Genomic DNA, 26,048 nt, shown 5'->3' with positions numbered 1-26,048 from the left:
ACTGTTCTTGTAAAAATAGTCTTCTGAGAACCGTCATTACAGGTTAGAATGGCTCGTGGTTTTGTAAGAAAAGTCTTGAACTTGTAAGAAGTCTTATAACAATTGTCCCGTCTTCTAAAAATAGTCCTGACTGGTTAGAGCAGTTCGTGGTTTGTAAGAACAGTCCTGACTGGTTATAAAAGTTTTGTCATTTTATAACAGTCCTCACTGGTTAGAATAATTGTGCTTTTGTAAGAATAGTCCTCACTGATTACACTAGTTCGATATTTTGTTAGAATAGTCGACTGATTGGAATAGTTTGAGGTTTTGTAAGAATTGTCCTGACTGGTTATAAAAGTTCGTCATTTTATAAGAATAGTTGTGGTTTTGTAAGAATAATCTTGAACTTGTAACACTGTTCTTACAAGAACAGTGTTGTAAGCACAATTTACGGTCTTGTAAGCATAGTAGTGATCGATAAATGAAGATCTTCCACAACTGTCTACTTGCACGAACTTCATTACAATTTGCACACTTAAAATCCAAAAGATAATTTAATTTAAAGAAAAAGAACAAATATATATATATATATATATATAATATTCAAATAATTCTATTTCTTACATAAGATAATAATTTATAGTAATAATAGAAGCTAATTTTTTATATAATTATAAATTTAATTTATTTAAAAATAAAGTTTATATTTTATTTAAGTGTGAGATAATGAATTTTATCTAAACGGCATGATTATTCTCAATAATTTTTTTTCAATTTACTATTATTTTTTAAATTTAAAAACAATAAATTATATTGAAAATAATCTTAAATGGATTTTGAAAAAATATAAAATATAATTAATCATGCATGAATTCCTTACAGAACACTGTTTATTCTACAGAAATTATATTATTTATGGGAAAATTATGATCAATACGTCATTAAATTTGTATTAGATTTGTTCTGATTTATTTCCTAAGTAAAATAAAAATAAAATAATACATATTCTTTAAAGGATCGTTAACATTTATCTAGAGTCTCAATTGGATAAATGTTCTCGTTTATGGATACCACAGGAGGATACAGGATTGATTCTCGTTAATTTTCAAACTTAAATCTCATTGATCCAAATCTATTTAAAGGCAGATATTCTATCAAATCTCCGTGATATAAAGCAGTTTTAAGGGGAATTAATACAAAATCAATCAATTAGAATATCATTTTACCCACAAAAATTACAGGATTTTTAATGCATTTTTTTAAATAGAGAAATAAGGAAAATGTAGAGAAAACAATGATAGAGTAACGAATTTAATTTAACGAGTGCTTTATTTAGTTGATTGTGGTTGTTTTTTTTCATTGTTTCCCTTATATTTTCAATATTTCTCTATAAACGTGGGGAAAATTGTATAATTTTTTCGGATATTCTAATTGATTCTATTTAATTAAATATAAGAAAAAAAATTAATTCTTTTAAGAGAATCATTATAATATTTAGTTAAATAAGTTCAAGTAGAACATTCAGATCCAAAATTCACGTTATCGAAAAAAATTCAATTGTATAGTTCTTCCCTAAACTTATACTATAGGGAAATGGGGAAAGAATGAAAGAAAAACGTAAGGATAAATATAAGATAAATAAGGAATAAAAATGAAAATTTGTTAATGATTTATTAGAAAAAATTTGTTTCATTATATTTATTTAAATCCAAAAAAGTTTATTCAAAAAATATAAAAATGTACAGTTTTTCCCTAAACTTATACCATAGGGAAATAGGGAAAGAATGCAAGGGAAAAAGTAGGGATAAATACAAGATAAACAAGAAATAAAAATGAAAATTTGCTAATGATGCATTAGAAAGAATTTGCTTCATTATATTTAGTTAAATAACGTGCAATATCTCATTATGTTCACGAAAGGACTTTTAGAATTGTTAATTTGTCCCGCATATTGAATTATTTAAATTAATGAAATTTGTAAAAGTTGCGTAGATGGAAATTCATTATTTAATAGCAAAAGTTTTCTATGGATTTAAATTACAGATCATTCTTTTAAATAGTGGATTCTATACATCACTAAGTTGTAGGTTTTATCACTCTTTGAATACACCAATGAACAAGGGAGTGAATAGTTGTTCTGTAACACACTCAGAAAGAATATCCCAATTAATAGTTCAGAAAATAAATGTAGCGAAATCATTAAATGACTCCAGATTATTTGGCAGATTCCCAAAATAGTTTTAAAAGATAGTTTTTTTTATTTATTTTCCTTCTTCCTTTATACTAAATGCTCAACAGAATCATCAAAAAAGATGTTAAAAATCACTTGATTTCGATACTAGGAAGAATATATTCAATTAAATTACTTATTTTTTAAAAAAATCCGCTGTAAAAATATCAAAATTTACGTGGATTTTAACTTATAAAATTTGGAAACTTTACGCTAACGGTATATAAATTCGTTTTTGGAACTCCGATCTGGTTTAACCCAAGAATGGCTTATGGCAACGTTTCTCAACCTGGGTATCGCGACCCCCAAAGGGGTCGTGGTGATATTAAAGGGGGGTCGCGAAACAATAATGAAATCATTTTATGAGAAAAAAATCATTTATTATAAACTTATAGACATTTTACTTACAATAAGTACACATGTAAAGAAAAGAAATTAATTTGATGGTTGCATTTGTTTTTCATTTAAAATTTTCTCCATACGTGGATTTACGTTAGAAACACACAAAAGCAAATTGTTTTCTTAATTGGATATTATTCTATTTGGTGAGGGTCGCGAAATATTAATTTTATTTATATTTACTATTTGGGTCGCGAAGCTAAGAAGGTTGAGAATCGCTGGCCTATAAAATAGACCGAAAATGTTAGTTTTTAATAAAATTATCTCGGCAATATAAAAGATATGTTATGATAATCTAATTATTTGCTGAGTAATGGTATATAAATCACCATCAACTTTACAGAGTCATCAAAAAAAAAAAAAAGAAAGAAAGAAAGAAAGAAAAGAAATACAGCAACGAGTTGCTTAACTTTTCCGGTATTATTTGGTGGTTCCATCTGTTATGATATTTTATTATTAAACAGTTTTTATATTTTTAGCTATTATAAGATGGAAAAAAGCTTAATTTGGAAGAGTAGGAATAAGTTTTATAAAAAATTGTAAATACTAATAACGAGTAAAATCGTCTTTATGTCCACCCGTTACTGGAGATACACACAACCCTCATTATCTCCCCACTCCCTCGACCTTTAATAACCAAAATTTAATAACATCAATCCCCCTAATAAACAATCATCACTGCAAAATTTCAGAAAATTTCGATAAAAGACACAGGAGTTATTAAACATCAAAGTCAAAGTGGGTAAAAAAAATTATGCCCCCTCCCATACACAAACACTAGCATTCATATATACAGGGGGAAAAAAACTCATTTTTGTTGCATTTGTCGATGTTTCAAGGTCTTCTGAGGCCAAAAATGTAAAAGTCTTGAGGGGATCATTTTTTGATCGATTGCCATACTTTCCCTCTGTTATATATATAACAACCGGAAAATAAGAGATGTTAAAAATTATGTCATTTCGATACTAGGAAGTAAATATATTTAATTATAATTTAAATATTTAATTAAATTACTGATTTTTAAAGAAATTAACTGTAAAAATATATCAAAATTTACATGAATTTTAATTTATAAAATTTTAAAAGTTTACGCTAACGGTATATAAATCACCATCAACTTTCGAAAACTTTTGCTACAGAAAATTGAATATTCTATCCAATCCATAATGAATATGAACATTTTCAATTTAAATTTAAAATTCAATTCACAAGTTTTAATATTTTCCCTATTCATTATTGTGGTAATTTAGATTTGTAATTTGTAGAACGATATTGTTTGATTAGAATTCTGCAAACCGTAATTTAATTGTTACCTAAAAGTAGTAGATATATTATTATGATATTGTTGAATTAAATAATAAACGATAAATTACAATAAAATTAGATGTCATTTTATATAAAATACATATTCTCTACCTCCATATTCTTAAGGGATGTAGTAATAAATTATAGGCATTGTAGAATTTTGTATTCTTACAAATGATTGTTCGCCTTTATAAACTGATACTTTACATGTTCTAATTGATAAAAATTGTAAATGTTTTACTGTATAATTAAATTTAATTCTATATAAAATGAATTTCTATTTTGATATTCCTAAAGAATACAATAATAAATTATAGTAGCGCGTGTTAAATTTACATACAGAAGAGTTTTATGTGGTTGTAAATTATACAAAACGATTCTTCTCTTTATAAATTGATACTTTACAATTTCTAATTGTTTAAGATTTGAAATATTTTATAATAATTAGATTTCGTTCTATATAAAGTGAATATTTCAATATACTCGAAGAATATAATAATAAATTATAGGTGATGCGTGTTAAATTTATGCTCTTGTAAATTATAGAAAATGTTCGCTTTATAAAGTAATATTTTGTAATTTTCAACTATTAAAAATTGTAGATATTTTGTAATAAAACTAGATTTTATTCTACATAAAAATTTCACATTTCTAGTTTAATATTCTTAAGGGATTAACAATAAATTGTGTGTTAAATCTATATACTCTGACACATTTTATGCTCTTATAAATTATACAAAATGATTTTTCGCTTTTAAAAATTGATATTTTACACGTTTATAATTGTTGCAAGTTACAGAAATATTACAATAAAACCAGCTGTCATTTTATTTAAAGTAATAGATAGTATAAACTTACAAACTTAATCATTTATGTGGTAAATTGTACAGAAGTGATTGTTGGCTTTATAAGCTGATATATGGCAATTCTCTAATTGTTAAAAACGGAAATAATTGCTGGGAAAGATACAATAGAAAATAAAGAATTAAGATATGTACGGGTATACAATAATTGGGGATTGTGTGGAGTCGTTTATCTCTTAGAATCAAAGCAAACATTGTAACACAGCTGATTCAGACAGTCAAATCGATAAGAATATTGAGAAAGTTTAAGTATTTTCTCTTGAAAAAAAGGGGGATAGAATATGAATGCCATTTCCTAATTGGTTCATTTTTGTTCCATTTACATTTATTCATTTTAAGCTTATTAATTCTAAAGAGAAGAAATTAATGTCTGAATTAAATTCGTCATGATACAAGAAACTTATTCAAAGTTTCAGGATAAATTTATCCATTTTTACAAAAATAATTTTACTTTAACCCAAGGCTATTTATGTTGATTTACATTACATTACATAACAAATATCTTGAATTTTTCAAGTTTTTTTTTACATATTTATTTTCTTTCTTTTTTTTTAAACATGAATAAAATGAATAAATATTATTTAATGAATTATTTATGGTTATAAAGTCAGTGGTAATTTAATAAATAATTATGTTACGGTTTGCTTCGTATTAAGAATTTAAAATTTTTAATATTTTAGAATATTAAATATAAATATTCTATTTTAAATTATTAAAATATCCAGAACAAATGTAAAAAAGTTAATAAAATCAATAGTAATAATAATAAGATGATTTATTTTTTTATCATAAATTATTAATAAATATATAATTTAATTTTTAAAACTTTATTATCATTAGAATACTATTTAATAAATATTTATTTTTAAAAATAATTTATTTTATAAGTTCACTACATCAAGAATAACTTATATTCTTGTATATAGTGAATAATTTAGTCACTAAACCAAGAGTCACTATCGAAAGTCTACTGAACTGTACATGTGTATTAATATTATTATATACTTATTATATAACACCGAACATATAAAGCAATATATATATCTATATATGCTAAAATTTTAAATTATTTTATAAAATTCATATCATAATTATACAATTTTTTAATTTTTTTTCGGATTTAAATCTTTAACCATTTAATATTTGAATTCGACTCCTATGAACCGAACCCACGTCCTCTTTATTTATTTTTGAATAATTGAACTTATAAAGCTTCAATATTAATTTAGAAATCACGTAGTTAAAAGTAAATTTAAATAATTTAGAATAATACAATACATATAAGCCTTATAAGATATCCTATTTAAGAGTTAACAGATTTGAAATTCGATAACTTACAAATGAATTATCATTTATTGGAATTTGAACCCATTTATAAACATTAATTTTAAAAGTTTTCCTATCTTTGTTAAATATTTCGAATTTGCATAATATTAATTTTATTGTATATCATTTAATGCAAATTCCCCAAAAATTAAATTTCTGTATTCTGTTAGAATTCTATCGTTAAATCGTGAATATTAAGATGAAATTCTTGGATTTTAATATAATTTTAATGATGACTTCTATTGAGGAATCAGTTAAATTCAATATTTAAATTCCATAATTTATATGCTTTTAAAATTACATATTTTAATGAATAATCGAAACTGAAATCGCTTGAGAATTATTAACTAATATTCAAATTTTATATTTTTTATATAATATTTATGAAAATTATGCTAAAACCATTAACTTATAATATATTATGAACATCTTCAAAGTTTTGGTAATACGTAAAAACTAAATTAAACTTAAAATTAATTTTTGGCCTTTAATTTTAAAAAATTGTCAACCAATAAATTCTTATTGTCGTCTGTCTATTTGTCTGTCTTTCCTTGGAAGTTACGTGGTTTCAATTCCAAAATTTTTCACAAAGGAGTTAAATAGGTGACCGGCATGACTTTTCTGCTATCAGGAAAAGTATGATGTACAGGAGCAAAATACTACTAATTTGAAATCGAGGGCATATACAGTATTTTAAATTAAATAAATTAAAAATATGATTGAAATATTCAGTCTGTATTGTGACGATGTCAGAATAGATAATTGTTTCGTTATACTTTGAAAATTTCTTAAAATATTGTTAAAAATTAGTTCATAAAATCAAATTACAAAACGACGAACCTATTAGAATATTTTTGAGACAAAACCGAACCTAAAAGTAAACTTGTAAAAGTAAATTATAAACAATTTTGCTGGTAGATTTCATAGAAAATTAGAAGTTTTATGAGAAATTCCATCATTTAAATGATTTGAATTAAAAGAAGAATGCAACTCAATGCTTAGGTTATTTGTTAATGAGGGAAGTGCTACTAGGAAGACTTTCTAGAAAAACTGGCCCCTATTTAGTCGTTAGAAGCGTGAAGAAAACTCAGAAAATTGACAAACAGCTTGTTAGTGAGGCGCGAACCCGCTACCGTGTTCAGTGGTTGTGTCCACTCAGCCACTCATTTATATGAAATACACTTCCAAAAGTTACTTATTTTTCTAAAATTACAAAAGTCTCTACATATTTTGGGGATTTTTTTTTTCAAATAAGATAATTTTATCATTGTAAATTGAAAATATTCTTTTTAATACAAAGATCGGAATATTTTAGAAACGATATATTAAATTTAATTAAATTATATATTACATAGAAATTTATAATAATAAATAATTTAGACTAATAAGATTACAATATATTTTTGTAAATAATATTTCTACTATAATAAGTAGGTTCGGAAGAATTGAACCCAGATCCTTCTAGTAATTTATGACATTCTTCCAAGTACCCTTTTAAAAAGATTATTGAGGAATGAATCCTAGTTCAATTCTCGTTTGTTACCCGATCCATACTTTTTTCTTACCGGAGTATTTTCTCTTAGGATTACTAAGGGCCAATCCTTAATAATCCTAAGTTTTACTTTACCAGAAGAATCATTAAGATAAAAATATTCCAGAATAAATCAATACGATTTATTCTAGAATATCACTAAGAAAATATATCTTTTTAAAGAGTTATTGAGGAAAAAGTTCTCTTTAATAAGGGAATTATTATGGGGATGTTATTGAAAGAAAATTCTACAGTACTCCTGAGATCAGCAGAGGGTTTACGACAGTAAAAAATGATCAATTCTCTAAAGACTTTACCATTTTCTTCTATACGTTTATAAAGTATAACATTAATTTATTTGGCAAATTATTGCTAAATTTATTTATAATAAAAAGCTTTTCCCCCAATTATTTGAATTTCAGTACAATAAACTAAACACATATAAAGATAAATTCTTCCATTGATAAAATCTTCAGTAAAAATAAATATTTAAACACAATGAAAACGAAAGTAAATAAAATTCTCAAAGGGATAGCACGAAATTTATTCGTTGAATGAATTATAAATCATATCTTTATTTTGAATAAATAAAATTATTAAAAATATTTTTGCATAAATATAACTAATCACACTTAAGAAAAGAAGTTCGAATTTATAATTAACGTAAAATAAATTGTAATTTATATAAACATTATTATTATTTAAATAAGAATAAAGTTTAAGATATAGAAAAGTTATAAATTAAAATAAATTTTATTAATAAATAATGAAAATAACAGAAGAAGCAAGTTTAAACCCTTGAAGCAAAATTTCAGTATACGCAAGAAGATCCTAATTTAGATTAAAGCAGAACAAAATTTTTAAAAAGTGGAATCAAACAATAAAATTGGAAGAAATTTTTCAGAAATAAAGTTGAGTAATTAGAAAAAAAACTAATTTTTTATCTTCAAGAATAAACTTTTTAAATCAAACTGAATGAAGAGACAAATAAATTAATGAATACATGTTGCAAATATTTTTTATTTAATGTATAAAACTTTCTTTTATCAAAATAAAACAAAAAAATAGAGTAAACTTTAGTATTTTAAAATAACTTCTGAAAAAAGTTTTAAATTTTATCTTATTTTTTGTAATTTTTCTCTTCAGCAGACAAGACATCTCGCAATAAATTAAACACAAATAAAATAATATACCATATAAATTAAAGTATTAGATATAATATATAGCCTGTATATCATTTTCATAAACGATGCTTGTTCCTAAAGTTAAGTTAATCATTTATACGTCAATACTTTGACTAAGTATTACAAAGTATTGACGTATAAATGATTAACTTAACTTTAGAAACAAGTATATCGTTTATGAAAATGATCAGATTAATCTTCATTGATAATGAAGTTATATCTTTTGATAATTGAGCTCATATCTTTCGAAACGTAGAGAACATCATATTCAAATATTCGACAGATTTTCGGAGGATATTGGTTTGGGTCTCTCAAGTGAAAACTCGTGTTACATCTCATGAGAGCATAATTAACATCTTTCGAAGCATAAAATGACATGTTAAATTATTCGATATGTTTTCGAAGGAGATGGATTCTTTGCTCCTTTTTGATAAATAAAAAATTTAATTATTATTATTTTCACAACTTAATAATTATTTTCAAAACTTTAGCTTAATTGTTAAGTTTATACTCATTCAGGAACTTCTGAAAAAACATAAATAAAATGATGGTTCTAAATATTTCTGTTGATTCTAATGGATCTCATCATGATATTTGTTCATCATTATATACAGTATATTGATGATATTGTAACTTATATCTATAATGATGTTGAAGTAACCAAGCTATTTCATTGGTTACTTCAACATCAATATAGATATAAGTTACAATATCATCAATATATATATAATAAGACATCAGAAACCACGTCTTAATGGTAATTGAAACAATTCAACCAAGAAATTTTTGAAACAAATTTAATCAAGAAATTCATTAAGAATTAAAAAAATAAATTAATCTTATTTTAATTAAATTAGTTAAGATTTAATTAGGATCATTTCGAGATGCAGACAATGACTTTAGCATCTATTTTTAAATTATAGCAGTGTTAATTAGTGTTACAATTTAAACCATTGATAAGCTCAAACATTAAACATAACAGAAATAGTAACGAATATAAAATAATTGACTCAGATTCTTAATTATATTGAGATAAAATGACTAAATATTATTTGAAAAATTACAATAAAACATATTTAATTTCAAAGAGAGCCGATTGGATATATATGAATTTGCTTCGAAAATTCGCTTGAAAAATAAAAAATATCAATGAGTAAAGGTCATTTTTTAAATTTAATGTCATTTTTAAATAAATTTTAATTTAATATTGGTAATTTTGATAAATTTAATTTACAATAAACATTTTATTTAAGAAAAAGTTCTTAATCATTAAAATAAAGCCGAGTACTCACGTACCGGTATACTTGCCAGGTATACCGGTACAGTACATGTATACCAGGGTTGAAAAAAATGGTCGTATCATAAGAAATGCACTTAAAATAATTGATTTTCTTTTAATATTATGTAAAGTTTATTTTAACTATTATAATATTAGTTTCTGCACTTGTGAATTTAAAAATTCAAGGAAGAGTTTACTATAATTCACTATTAAATAACGTATTTTTACCATAAAATCATAGCACCTCTGACATATATTTTTATTATATAAAAGGTGCATTTATATTGTCAGAATAAAGTGCTCTTTTATATAAGTGTGACGTCATTCTTATATTTTTATAAAGGGAAAATGTAAAATGGCATAAAGTTGACGTAACACAGTACAAATGTTCTCACAGAACGAATGCAACTTAAATTATTGTAAAAAAAAAAGTTTCATATTTGTTACTGAATTTCTCTCTTCCTTTCCCTTCTAGTTTAAACCTTCGAGTAGGCTTTTGTCATTCTTCAATATCAATATCAATATTTGTCGTAGATAAACAATTGCAAAGAAGTTAAATCAGAATGACGATTTCCAATAATAATAAATAAAAAAAAAAAAAATAATAATAATAATCGTTTTAGTGAATAAAAATTTATCGTTTAAATGTTAATTATATTTAAAATGTAAATTTTAATTTATAAACTGCGGATTTATCCAGGGAAAGAAATAGACCAGAGAAAAAGTATGTTTGATTAAGATTCGAATCTGAACTATTTTCTTCAATAATATGTCAAACACATTGAAGAGCATGGCTTTCAGGTAATGAAAGCATTAAGTTTGTTAAAGAAAAACGTAGGTTTGTATCCTATTCAGTCAATCAATTAATAAGATTTAAATTTCAGAGAAACCTTTGAATTATTCATCTACTCAAATATTTACGTGAACATTTGAGATGCTCACTACAATAATTACTCTAAAGGATATTTTAGAGATTCTTTTGTTTTTTAAAAATTTTTTTAAAGAAATTCGAAGTTTCAATGCAAAAATTAAGTTATTGATGATCAATTCATCAAAGTCTATTCTCATATTTGCGATTTAGTTATAATGGTCTTCAAACATTTGATAATTCATATTTAAACAACTCTTGAAAGACGATTAATCAAGAAAAAAATTTTTATACGTCAGAATGGAGATTCCGAAATTTTTCTATGAATTATTTCTTAAAATCAAGCAACTTAGATTCTACTTATCGCTATAAGTTTAATATATTTAATAGATCAATTCTAACATCAAGGATATATTTTGAATGAGAACTTAAAATAAATGCTGAAGAACATCATTTATTTTAATCTGTAATAAAGAAAAATTAAATTAAATATAAGAATTTTTATTTTTTTATTAACGTAGAAATATTTTTTAATTATAAAAATAGCATTACTCTTATCTGTAATCAATACATTTTATAATTATATATATATTATTATGAAAACTTTACGGATACAAATTTATTTTAAAAATCTTTTAAATTATTTCTAATATATGAATTTATAATTTATAAAGTAAGTTTATTAAATGAAATTATAAGGAGAATAAAGAAAATTTGATTATTTTTGTTTATAATTGTGTTTTTTAACATGGGTTTCTTTACGCATCAAATATATGAAGTTAACATAATTTCCTAACTTTTAGGCAAGTTTAGCGTATATTATTTTAAATTTTTATAACTCTTAATGGAAAAAATGTCTTAAAATACTATTTTTATTCATATTGATTAAAATATTTATCAAAACTATCGATGTTAAATTCTTGTTTTACGACCTACGAATTTTGATCTCGTTAACAGAATTTACTAGGAACTTAAATACTCTTCAACTGTTAAAAAGTTACATTAAGGTTTTAATTATATTTTAAAGTGCAGATTAACTACTCTTTATTATATTTCTTGTTAACGTTATTACTCCCCTCTATCTTGTAATGAAATTATTAATTCCTTTTATTTTGTAGAAGATATAAAACTCTGTAATTAGCACTAAATATGAGAAACTTATATATCTTATTTTATATAAAAATAAATGCAATATTAATTATTCATAAATACACCCACATAAATTATTTAACTTTTATATTCGGAATTATACAATTTATCACAATTTTTATACAATGATCTAAAATAGTATTTAAGATTAACAACGGAACGATAGATTTTCATAAAAGAATTTTAAATTTTTCTAAATTGCAAACTGAAAAGTTTCAAAAATAAGCAAAGTTGTAGCATAATTTAATGATGCTTAACATAAATAATCACGAGTTATTAATAAAAAAAATATATTAATTTCCCTTTATGTATTGATGATCTCGTTAATTAACGTTTAATATCCATGAAAAACTATTATAAAATTTTTAATTGCTTTTAAAACCATTAATGAAGTTATTTTTAGTTTAAAATTTCTCAGAATTTAAGTCATGCACACAAATAACTGCTTATAAACTAGAAAGAAATTTTCATTTTGTACATATGCATCTGCTGGATGAAGAGATGTTTGGATCAATTCTTTAGCCTTTCCTGTTCACGATTTTACGACTTGTGAGTGTAGCCAGTCTGTATAATATTGTACAGCTACCTTATTTAAAAAAATATCAAATAATTATAACAAAAATGACAGAATTATCGAGCGTAATGAATGTAATATCGAAGTAGCTTAGTCAGAAGTAAAACTGCTGGCTAAGAATGCAATAAAAATATTTACTAAAAACAAACGATTTGGGCCATCTAAATATTTTTATAATTATTCTAGATACAATAAATAAAGTTTTTAAAAGTGATTTATATTTCTAAATATAAACTAATTCACGCTAATGCAGCTGCATTGCTCCAGCTTCAATATGCAATAATGAAAAGCCGAATATCTAGGATGTAAAGCTTTTTTTAAGTGGATTGAAATAATTAAATCGAATTATGAAGAGCTATATTTACGTAAAGCAGGTTGAAAACACAAAATTCTTGTTGAAATTACACAAAAATTTATAAATAATTCCTAACGGTCCATACAAAATAACTGGAAATTCTCAGAAGTTCTCGGATCGATTCTTATTCAATATATAAACTTAAATTATAATTTATGATTTTAATAGAATATTAGAACAATAATTCATTATTTGAATAAAAATCATATTAAATTTTATAAATTGCGTATTTATAAATTATTAATTTTAATGATGCATGGTCTATAAATGCAAAGTTTAAAATTAAGAGTTTAAGTTTGACTTCTTTATATGTAACTTAACATACTTAGGATCCATCAATTTTCCGGAGGATGCACGGATCTAGCTTATCACACCTTAACAGGATAGGAATTTCATTCTGTATGAATCGAAACAGAAGCAATAGAACCAGAAGAGCGATCTGCAACACGTAGTTCTAGTCACTTTTGTTATTACTAAAAGACTATCCACTTGCTTCTGCTACTTATAATTTGTTTCATTAATTGATTTCTTATAATAAAACATAATTTTTACGTATATATTTGCGTTCTCAATATAATATTTTTGCTATTTTAAGGATAATATAAAATATGAGTAAGTAGATATTTTAATTCATATAAACGAAAGGGTTTTCGATAATCTTTTATATGTTCATTATTAATTAATTTCTATATATGTTTTTAAATTTATAAACTTATTTATAAATAATTTTATTAAATTAAAAATACAGAGACAGGGAGAGAAAGAGAGAAAGAGGAAGAAAGAGAGAAAACAGAGAAAGAGAGAAAAAGAGAGATAGTAAGAGAGAGAGAAAAAAAAACAGAAATAGAGATAGAAAGAGAAAGATTAATTTATTACTTTAAATTTTAAACGATTAAAATATTATTTTAAAAAATATTTTCCGACTTTGAAGTTCATAAATTACATTAAAAATCAATTTTTTTATAATTACTTAATTTATTAAAGATATTTAAAAGATTTTTAAAAAATATGTTATAGTTAAAAATAAAATAAAGACATTTTTAACTAATCATTAAGTTATAAAATAGTTATAAACCTTTCAATTAATATTAAACAAATTATTTGTTTGTAAAGTAAATGTTGTGGTTCCTAAATACTTCATTAGACACTTGTTAAAGTAACTTATATTAAAATTTAAACGTCAGGAAAAATAGAGGCCTAAAAAGTAAGGAATGCTGATAAAATGTTTTAGAAAAATAAATAAAATAATTAATATAAAGTTATTAAAATGTTAAGTTTCCAGTAAATTATAAAAAAAAATTATTATAAACATGAATATCTCAGTTCAAATTAATATACTAAAATATATAATTAAAACTAAAACACAAATAAATAAAATTATTATTTTCTTTATTTATAATTATTAAGCTTAAAAATATATTTAAAATAATAATTTACATTTATTTAATTATTTTATTTTTAATTAATTTTTATGAGTCAAATTAAATATAAAAACTTTAAATATTTCCAATGAGAACAATGATAATGATTATAAAATATTTTCAAAATCAAAATTATTTTTGAATAATTTAACAATGAATTTTAATCATTAGGAAATGTTAATTATTTAATTTCTTTTAAAAGAGTTATTTTGAATATTTTTAAAATACAAATTAAAAATTGAATAATTTAATTTAAATTTTTTAAAACATAATTAGTTACTTTGAGTTTTTAAATAGTAAAATATTATCTGAAAAAAGAATTATTTGCAGGAATTAAAGAAAATATTTACAAAAATTTTAAATTTTTATTCATTTATTTAATATTTTTACAGTTTTTTATTTATTTTTTTTTTATCTGAAAATTGCAAACAATCTCTTCATAGAATGCTCTGATTGATGTTAACCTATCAATGACGGATTACAAGAGCGTATTATGGAACAGATAACATTCGCATTCATTTGCTTGAGTTGTGATACTGAAAATCGATATTTTAAATTCAACATGAAGCAGAATACGATCGAAATTATTATTCTAAATCACTATCCTCCGATCTGTTTTCAGTTGGTGACTCCTAGAAGGATGTGACAACATCTAAGAATAAGTTCTCGCCCTGTCAAGTAGCTTGCAACTTACTTAGTTTCAGAATTTATTTTTCCATTTTGTCTTCCACAGCGGGCCCTAATATGCTAATTTTCCAACTATTTTTTACTACTTTGTGCTATTTGAAAATAAGTAAAGTAGTAAATTATACCTTGAAAAGGGTCTGCCAACGTGATATAATTAAGATTCTTTCGATGTTTGGCACATCACCAATGCTGAAATTTCTGTTAACTCCAAGCTTTAAACTTACTGCATTTACAGACTGAATACAAGGTTAGATAAGCGTGTCTTAGTGAAATAACTTTCAACTCTACGTGTGAAATTACATACGAACTAACATATGCCATAAAATAAATGCATTTATGTATTATTAACTACCTAAACCATAAGTTAAATGCTTATTATTTTTGTAAAGTATACTTTTTAATTAATAAATTTAACTTTTCTACAGCATTTCTTATAATTTTAATACGTAAAAAAAACTTGATAATCTCCTTAAAACTGATCGCAACTGTACGAAAATTAAAGTATTTTTCCTGTTTTAACTAACTTACTTTTTGCCCCTATTTTTATTAATTTTTTAGAAGAAAAACTATTTATATATTATAATTATATTATTACTTTCTGTATTTCATTCAATGTGACGAAAGAATTTAAATATTTTTCTAAAATTACACTTTAGAATACAAATGTAGACGTAACTGTTCATATGCAAATCCTTTCAATTTAAACCCAAAACGGATTAAAATAGAACTGATTTTTGGAAACGAATTCCTTGAGGAAACTTAAATATAATTGAAAAAGTTATTTTATTTTTAAAAATAATTATAAATTTATTAAATTTATATTTTATTACAAAGAATATATAATGCGCAAACACATATCATTTCTTACAATTTAAGTAATAAAATTTACTTCATATAACTTCAGCTGTTTATTATAACTTTTTTAACTTAAAAACAAATCATATATTAATTTTAACTGCATAGAAAATATGTAAAACTGAAATTAAAACATGGAGATGACTGCAAACATCAAAAATATTGACAAAGAAATGAAGTAAAATATAAAGGAAATGGTGGAAAGGTAGAAAAACAAATTGATTTTCAAAGTCATTTCTAGAAATTATTCATGTTTATAAAAAAAAGAACATATATTAATGAACCTGTTCACTTCACCTGGTTACAGATTCTAGAACATTTAATTAACTGTTTTCGTATATTATTATTAAAATTATTTTTTAAAAACTAAAAAGAAAGTCTGAATAGCTTATTTACAAAAAGATGTACAAAAATATTTTTAGAATTATTTTCTTTTTTAAGTTAAAAAAATTTATAATTATTGTATAAGAAAATCTGTAAAAAAATTCCATTTAAAAACTCCTCCTTCAAGAATTTTATAAGAATATTTTTTTAAAAAAAATTAAAATACGTTATTAAAATATTTTAAAATTCTCAAAGAAAATTGAAATATGTTAAAAATTAAATAATTAAAAAATATATTTTTGGCTTTCAGACATTCTTTTCTCTTCTTTTTGTTTTTAATCATTTTTATTTTTAAATTTTTCCAAAAATAAGAATTATTCACGTCATACTTTTTCAAAGGAAACCAGACTAACATAAACCAGTTTATTTACTTTACAGTTAACAAGTTGAAACTTGTTCCATTTTTAAAAGAAAAAGAAATAGAAAAACTATTTATAAATTTTCGACGTCAACTTATTAAATTGTAAAGTAAACTCTTGCAAAATTTATATTATCTCAACAAAAATAATGTTTGTTTGTTTGTTAAATTAATTATTTACCGTAGTAGTTGATTTCATTACAGAGTGCCATCAACTATTGCCAGTTCTGTTTTCTCAAAGAACTTGGCAAATATCCTGTTACTAAGGTAACCAAAACGTTGGACACCATGATTACTTCGCCAAAATAGGAAGCTCTAAATGAAAGTATGAAAGATCCTGTTGCACAATACAATCGACATCGTTTATGGGTCATCTGGTACCACTGTACCTTCTTGTAGTTCAGGTTTGTCAACCAAGGTTACTGTCTATTGTAGCAGACCATCATTGCTTCACTTCTCTACTGGGTTTGGCTCTCATGAAATAATGAAGATTCCATTGAGGCTTGGCACTTAGCCACGTGACTTAGACAGGAAGTTGATGCGACCTCTTTTCTTTTTTCTGTCTGCTAGACAAGTCTTGCCTTCTCACCGTGACTATCAACCATCAGAAAATATCAGTCGAAGATTGATCCATAAAAAAAAACAAAAAGAAAATGACGTTTTTTAGAGAAATATATAAATAGATATAGAGCTAAACCAGTGCAGTACATCATTTGCACCATTGTTTATATTTAGCATAAATCAAGTAAATGGAACGGATGTGTAATACTTAAATTTTGTTACAACATAAATCTGAAAGAAGAACTATCAAACTGTACTAAAAACAGTATACAGCAATGTTCATTATTCATAGAAAAGTTTGAGTAAAGGATTAAAATGAAATATTTATTTTTCGGCACAAGATGATAGGAAAAAATATATATAGAGATGTATACATATTATTTTTAAAAAAATAGATGAAAATTAAGTCCATACTTCGATGCAGAATGGATATATTTGTAAGCAAGATAGGTTTTATTTTTTGTTTGTTTTCTTTTTATCCTTGAAGATTCTAGTTTCAATAGGAGATTTCTGTTAAAATATTTCCAAAGTTATGGAAACAGTACTTTTCCAGTTGTAAATCTCACTGACACTTTGGAAAATCCAAAGGATGACGAAATGACAGCTGGATTTAGCTTCTTGCTAGTTGACTCGAATGACATTTGCGAAGTTGAATGACAAGTTGGAGGGTTTGATATTTAATCTTATAACATTTAAAACGTGTTTATAAAATTTATATACATATTTAAGAAAATAAAATATAAAACAATTCAATTTCTATTAAAGAAAAAACGTATCATACATTGAACTTCGTTTATAAAAATTGATTCAGGCAACAGCTAAATTTACAAACTTAATGCTGATTCATGCATTTAAATCAATTAATCGCAAGTAGATAAGAAAAATAATAGTGTCAATGCTCCTAATTACAAACAGGAAATTTAACTGTTTGAATAAAACAGGATATGGTTGATGATGAAGATGACAATACTTGAAAAATTATTAAGCATGAGTTACATTATAATCGATTAAGTGAACTATTCGATTCTTTTACTAATCGATTCTTTGCTTTAGTGGAAAAAATTGTCAATTTGAAGAAAGGAAGTGATGCATTTTACTTTTCGAAGACTTTTATGGGAGCGTTTCGTAGGTTTTCTTGACATCCGCGTTGTCAGCGTCTTGATAGCTTCTGGCTTTTTGCCCGTATTTCTATTTATATGCTGGGACAGATTACGCGTTTTCTATCCTTTCCTTTGCTCAGACTTAAATTGCACTTCCTGTTGAATCACAGACACAAGTTATTATTTTTAGTTTAACTCAACTGTGAAAATCAGTTATGTCCCCCTACTTGAAAAACAGATAACCTTTCGAAAAGTATGAATGTTGCACTTTGTAAAATTTGACTATTTTAAGTAACTGTTATAATTAATTTGTCTATTTTTTTAAATCATTGGCCTAATCCATTAAAGAATAATTCGATAAAATAATATTAACTAATCCCTTGATCTAATTATTAAATCAATGGTTTCATAAGTTTATTTCTTACGGAAATTTTCACTAAAATTTTAAACTTCAGAAAATTTAAATTTATTATGTGTAAATTTACGGATAAATAAATTTAATATTATGAATTTATTAAATATTAAATAGAATTATTTAAATTTAAAACTTTAACACCACTGTAGTTCTATAAATAACTCGTAAAGTTTCAGAGAGGAAAATAAAAAGAAAGGCAATCTTTACAAAAGTCTCAAGAAGTTAAAATTTTATAATTCAGAATTAAATTTTTATAATATAAACAGTACAATAAAATTATTTTTACTATAATATGAATATTTTAATATATCGCTGCATGAATTTTTATAGAATATCTGAATGTGTATTATTGAATAAATGTTGTTCAATCCCTGAATATATTGTTGCAAAGAGTTTGTTAAACATTTAAATATTTATTATGAAGTGTGCATTATTGATTGATTCTGTGTATTGTTAAATGTGTTCATATATTAACTGTGGTACCATATTAATGAACGTGCACTAGTCTTTTTTGCTACTATACATAAATGTATTCTCAGCTTAACAGCCCAATATATAAATATTTTTGTTGAGTGTATAAGAGTGTTAACTTTATTTTATCTGTAACGTGCGACACAGTGACAGTGGCGCGTTATAGCTTCGTGGGGCCCGTACAAATTTGAATTAGGGAGCCCCATGTACGATGTTGACTTCGGACATTTTTCTTCGAGGAAATTTTTCTGGGAAAATATTTTCTAATAAAAGATTGGTTTGAAACCCCCTGTAAGTGGGGCCCCAGGAGATTGCCCGTTTTGCCCATAGGATAACGCACCACTGCACAGCGATGAGGGTATTGCTACTAATCACGATTGCGTCATATTTTGTTTGTGTGCCCAATCTCTTGCGCTTCCACTTGTCGTCCATTTGCTATCACCTGTAAATGTTGCTATTTTCCCATCGAGAGTAGTTGCGATTTTGTGAGCAATAAATGATCTTTGTAATTGCTGAGTGATGAAAAAGTCGATGTTCAGTTTTTCTATTGTTTACTAATTTGGGGTGAGACTTTTCCCAAATGTAATTTTTGTAATCACGTCAATAATTATTATTATTCTGCTTCTTTTTTGCATAATACCTTACTTAACTTCAATTACTACTACCTCTAGAGTTTTAGTGCCTCCCCCTGAAATTCATTTATCACAGTCGATTGTTGCATTCACTCTTTTTATTCTAGCTCTTATGTTTTCTGTGGTCCGGGGTTTTGTAACACACTCTGTAACATTCTGTACAGCATATCTGTTACAACAGTTAATAGCTATCATTTTGGAAAAAGTTTTAATGTTAATAATTCTTTTCTTTTCTCGGAATGACACCTGTTAACTGCCAGAATGATCCAAAATCAAAAATGGAATTTATCGATACTTTTAGTACCTTCTCCTTTGCTAATAGTCATCTCTACAACATTACTAACGATCGAATATTCAGACATAATAAAGACTAAATTATTAGTATATACAGTTATTCATTTTAAACAGAAAATATATTTAGATACCAAAGAAATACCAAAGAAAATATATTTAATTTTTCTTTTAAAAAATTAAATATATTTTCTGTTTAAAATGTTAACCGCGTTTTTCTATGTTCTAAATGAGTAGAAACGTAATAAAAATCATAATTTGAAGATAATTTAATCCTTATGGTCAACTGAATTTTAGATATATATATATATATATATTATAAAGAGAAAACAAGTTTATACTTTCTTATAGACGTTTATATTAGGCAACATAATCATAAAGAAAAGTATAAATTTATATTCATGTTTTTATTTAGAAATAAATAAATATTTTTTTTTAAGTGAAAAGAATATATTTATAAGCAAACGTGGAATTGATCATGGAAATGAGTCTATGACAAATATTTCTTTTACACAAAGGAGATAAGATATAGATGAGGGTTGGAAATGTCCCAAAGGAAGATCAGATAGAGAATACATCATCAGTGCGATCAAAGACAACATCTCTGATTCTATCACTTCCATTTTTTTTAAAAAAGAGACGAAGAAAAAGAAACTGCAGAGATGCAGTTGATTTAAATATAATAATCGACAGAAAATAAATCGATCAATATGCAAAAATTTATTTATTTCAATTATCAAAAATTTAAAGTTACTTACAATCTCTTTGAACAACAAAACAGTGCGCTTTGAATTGTTTAACATGGTGTAATTAGTTTAAAATAGCATCAATTTGTAAATTTTACATTAAAAAAAACTTGATTATTAACATCATATTTGTTTCCAATCAAAAAATCAAGTAATAACATTAAAATTTTATTATGAAAGCAAATTATTCCGGACAGGAATGATTGATAATTTTACATTTATCAAAGAAAGTTATCGGTATTCATTTGATATTTTTTTCCTTTTTTTATGGTGTAACCAACTAATGATGTTTAATTGACTCCTACTTCCGTAATGGGATAGAGATAGGATGGATTTATATAAAATACACGAAATTTCTCGAGAGGAATCGCAATTCTGCTAATATTTGTAACAATTTTTTTAATATTATTATTATATTTCCCTCCTCCAAAATTCTTTGAATGAGAAACAGAAGATTGCAGACAGATATTATCCATAATTCTTCCTTCTGTCTATGAAAGATGATGATTACAGAACATGACATCCAGGAAGAAAATGAAGTAGGAACGAACTTGTCAGTCGTCGGACCGTGTTAATGGCGTCAGTAATGAGTCTTTTGTTTCACGAGAAGACCTTGCGCCATTATCGAAGAGGTAGGTCAGCCATTACTTGGTCTTGCTAACGTTAAATTTCTGAGGTTCGATGTAACATTTCCAGTTTGGTGAACATCTTCGCTTCTTGCCCCTAAAATACGTTGTACATCTTTCCCTATTTTTTTTCTTTTTTTCTACTCTGTAATATTTCATTGTAAGCACAAAACATACACATATACAAAAAAAAAATATTCGGAAATAAACTTTTTAAAATTGTATACAAAACTCGGATTCGAAGATTTAATTACATTCGAAATGAATTAATGAAAATAGTAGAGAAAACTCGAGTATAAAAGACGTGGAAATTAAATACATCTAAAAAAATCTAGTAGAAAAATTCAAGGGAAAAAAATACTTCAAAAAAACCGTGAAGCACTAAAAATAGAAGATGAGTTTCTCTTTTATTTTTTGAAGTACACTCTACTATGAATAGGAGTAAGTCATCTTATAAAATGTATAATAAATATTTAAATATATATATATATATATATATATATATACAACATGTATATAAAATAAATTATTACTAAAAGTTGTATAGATTTATTTAAATAAATAATCTTACTTAATTAAATTGTTCTTTCCAGAAAGATTTTAAATATTTAAAACAACAATATTTAAAGCAATGTGATTAATGTATGAAATCCATACCTTAATTACAATATTTTGATGTTTAGCCAAAAATTTTTGAACAACTGAAAATACCAAACAAATATTTTCATAATTATAACGTGGTGTTGATAAATTAAAACCCATTGGAAGTAAGCCAATGTCTTTGAATGGGCTTGAACAGTTTTAGAGACATAATTAGAAAAGTTTTAATATTAAAAATATTATATATTTAATTTTTTTAATTATTAAATTCTTTAAATAATATTTTAATAAATATACTATTTATAGGATTAAATGTAATTATTTCTTAAGGAGGAAGGAAGGAGAGGGAAAAGTGTTTAATATCAGTTGGAAAAACCTTGCTTACTAAACTAAAATTTATTTATTTTTTAATATGTTAAAATGTTTTTTTTTCTTAAATTCAAGAATACCATTTGAATTTATTTATTTATTTATTTATAATATAATTTTATAAAATTATACTTAATTAATTTACAATGTTTATAAATTAATTAGTAAGAAAGTTATATATAATTGTGACAAATATTTATATAATTTACTAATATTTATTAGAAAATTTCTTTAAAATATTACATTTTAATACAAATTTTTATAAAATTGTATTTTATTTACAATTTTTATTTAAAATGAATATAAGAAAATTTATTTACTTATAATTGATTAAGTAAAAAGAAACAAAAAGAGAATAATTGAATATGTGGGAGACTATAAACATAATTATATCTATTTATTTTATTTAATTCATTCTTTACTGAAGAAAAAAACTAAATATAATAAAAGATTTAGATAAAATGGAGCTAATATTATCAAAATAAATTAGATTTTATACTTATTTAAGGCAAGAAACCATTATTTTTTAAATGTGATTGCTTTTTTTTCATCCATTATAGATTAGGAATTGAACTATTCCTAAATGCACATTCAACTTATTTCTTTATTTTTGTTGATTATATATATTTAAAGAAGGGGAAAAAGTGATTGAATTCTAGAATTAACATCTTGTAATTTATTCAGAAAAAAATTACAATGTTTATCTTTGTTTATGACGTAAAGAAATTCACTTCTTGTATTGATAAAACATAGTAAGATGCAAAAATCAAAGGTTGTTTGTTGTAGGATGACACTTTATTTTATTATCATATTGAATGAAGAATAATTTAAGTTTTAGTAAATTAAATAATCCTACTTAAATTAAATCAACTTCTAAATGAAGAAGTTATGCTTGGAATTTCCAATGTAATGCTTATTTTGGATAATGTTTTAATGATCATCTTCATTGAGATGGTTACTAAATTGAATATAGAAACAAATAGATATTTTCTTTGAATTATGCTTAAAGATTTGCGAGGTGTTTACATTCAATTTCATAATTTACGAAAATTTTAAACCATGTGCATTAAAATTAAAGGAATTTTGTAAGTAAACTTACCTAAAATTCATTTAATGAGTTTATTCTACTATTGAAATATCCAACAAATCATTATTAATTTAATAATATTTATATTATATTTATAATTAAAATAAAAAAACGTGCTTATCAACCTTTTAAAATATACAAAATTTATGCATTATTTATTAATACAGCTCGCATCTTCAGGTAGATCGTGACCTACTAGTTGGCTGTTTTTACGAAGCATCCATATTAATAAATCACTCTTAAATTCTAAACTTATTTTGTTAAATCTCCTTGATCGATTTTATAGCTGCGAGTAAAATCAGTTTTCTTTAGTGTATCAATTTTGATATTATCTATCCGATATCACGTTCAAATCGTAACTTAAAAACTCATTTATTTTATGTATCACGCTGTTAAAGTTGACGTTTAAGTTATATATTTTTTTATTTAATTTTTTTTTAAACTTTAACCATTTAAAAATTGATCAATTCTAAAATATTACTTTTCAATTCAATTTCTCCCTCTTTTGTAAGTGGTTTTTAGAGTTTTAATCATATAAATTGCTTACTTTCTATAACTTTGTATATGAATGATCCTGTGAGTAAGTTATCATTTGTCTTAACCTTAACACAACTTGTCACGTCTCTATCATTTTTGTAATGATAAAAAAAGAATTTGAAACGTTCTTGCTCACTTAAAACCTCATAAAAAACTACTTTGCATAAGGAAATTTATAAATATTATAATTTTTGTTGAAGAAGAAGGCGATTCTTAACACGTTACAATAAAAAGCATCTTGAATGAAAATTACTTCACCCCTCAAAAAAGAACAACTGTAATAGAAATTCCACTGTTAAAAACACTTTTAAAATGAAGTTTTTAATTAAAAATTCTTATTTAAATTCTTATTGTCTTCCATTTTTTGTCGCAAAATATTCTTACATCATTCCTTTATATATTTTTATACTTTGATATTTTAATAAATGCAGTACTATATTTAATACATACATACCTCGTACATACATATTAGAATTTTATCGTATTTAAATTATTTTACGTTTATTAAATTATACAAAATTGTGTCAAAATATATATTACACGCTTCTTAAACATTTCAGCTCTTCTGGAATCGATGTTGAATTGATTTCTTTTATAGCCTCAACATTCTCTCTTCTATATATAAGTTACATACTTTTTAATAACTTCTATCCTTCAATCGTCATGAATAATTTAATTTTTGATCGTATAAAATTTTCATATTTCTTTTATCCACAGCTTCTAAATTTAAAACAGTTTTTAACAGTTCCTAATAGAGAGATGAGTAATTATTTCCGAAGATTTGATGTGTCATTTGTGATTTTTCATTAGAAATTTTCGTTAAAATCATCTCTGCCATGATGAAAAAGTATTTCTAAACGGTAGCTGTTGTTATATTTATTTAAATAAGTTTAATATTTAATTTTAATACTTCAAAAATAAGGAAATTAAGTTTTAGAGTCATTAATAATACTAGAATGATAACAATGATGTCAGAAACATCTATAAATATACATATTTCTGATATCTTTGATAACTCCACAACTTAATTTCCTTTACTTTGATGCACTAATGTCAAGACAATATTAAATTAATTCAAATAGGTAGAATGTTAGTTGCCATTTAGAATTATTTTTTTCACTTTATAAACAATGAAGTATCAAATCTTAGAAAAGTAATTACTCATTTATTAATATATTTTTTATCATAAACTCTTAAAAACTAACTTAAATTTAGAACAGCTGTAGAAAAATATATTAAGGGGAATGAACATATAGATTACGTTTTGCAATCTTTACAATCATAGTGAATCTTTCTACAATATCTAGAACTTATCCTATACGGAAATCCTATCGAAATTTAGTTTTTAATATTATTAAATTTTCTAGAATGGATTGTTTACCAGAAGGTAACAGCAACAATTTTTGAGTCAATACATTTCATTCTTTTTAATATTATATTATAAAATAAATCTTTTCCTTTTCATTATCTTGTATACTTCATTTTTTTGTTTAATAAAATCAATATTTATTAATATCACTTGCAAATTTTATATTTATAATATGAGGGTGAAAAATTAATTATAAGATAATATACACACTACACGTGAGATTTAAACGTATTTGTTAAAAATATTAAGTAAATTATCCTGACTTAAATAAGGTAAAAAAAAGGAATAAAATGGAACAATTTTAAAAGAAAAAATTATACAAAAATTTATTTTTATAAAAATAAAAAATAAAATAATATTGATTTTATGAAAGGGTACTTTTTGTTTTGGTATAACAAGAAAGTTTTATTTTTATGTTTTTACAAAGAAACAAAAATAAGAAGCAACATTACTTTACAAAATTTTAAAAAAAGTTCAATAACTTTTATTTAGAAAAT

General features: G+C 24.0%; 1 protein-coding gene across 3 annotated transcripts in view; it reads right to left on the bottom strand.

Moving 5' to 3' along the window:
* LOC136989285 (B-cell receptor CD22-like) overlaps positions 1 to 26,048 on the bottom strand; it is a 91,128-nt gene that overhangs the window by 62,345 nt on the left and 2,735 nt on the right. The window lies entirely within an intron of this gene.

Source organism: Centruroides vittatus, unplaced genomic scaffold (genome assembly GCF_030686945.1).
Source record: "Centruroides vittatus isolate TY-2023 unplaced genomic scaffold, ASM3068694v2 scaffold_464, whole genome shotgun sequence".
Taxonomy (NCBI): domain Eukaryota; kingdom Metazoa; phylum Arthropoda; class Arachnida; order Scorpiones; family Buthidae; genus Centruroides; species Centruroides vittatus.
This window is presented reverse-complemented; position numbering and strand designations above follow the sequence as displayed.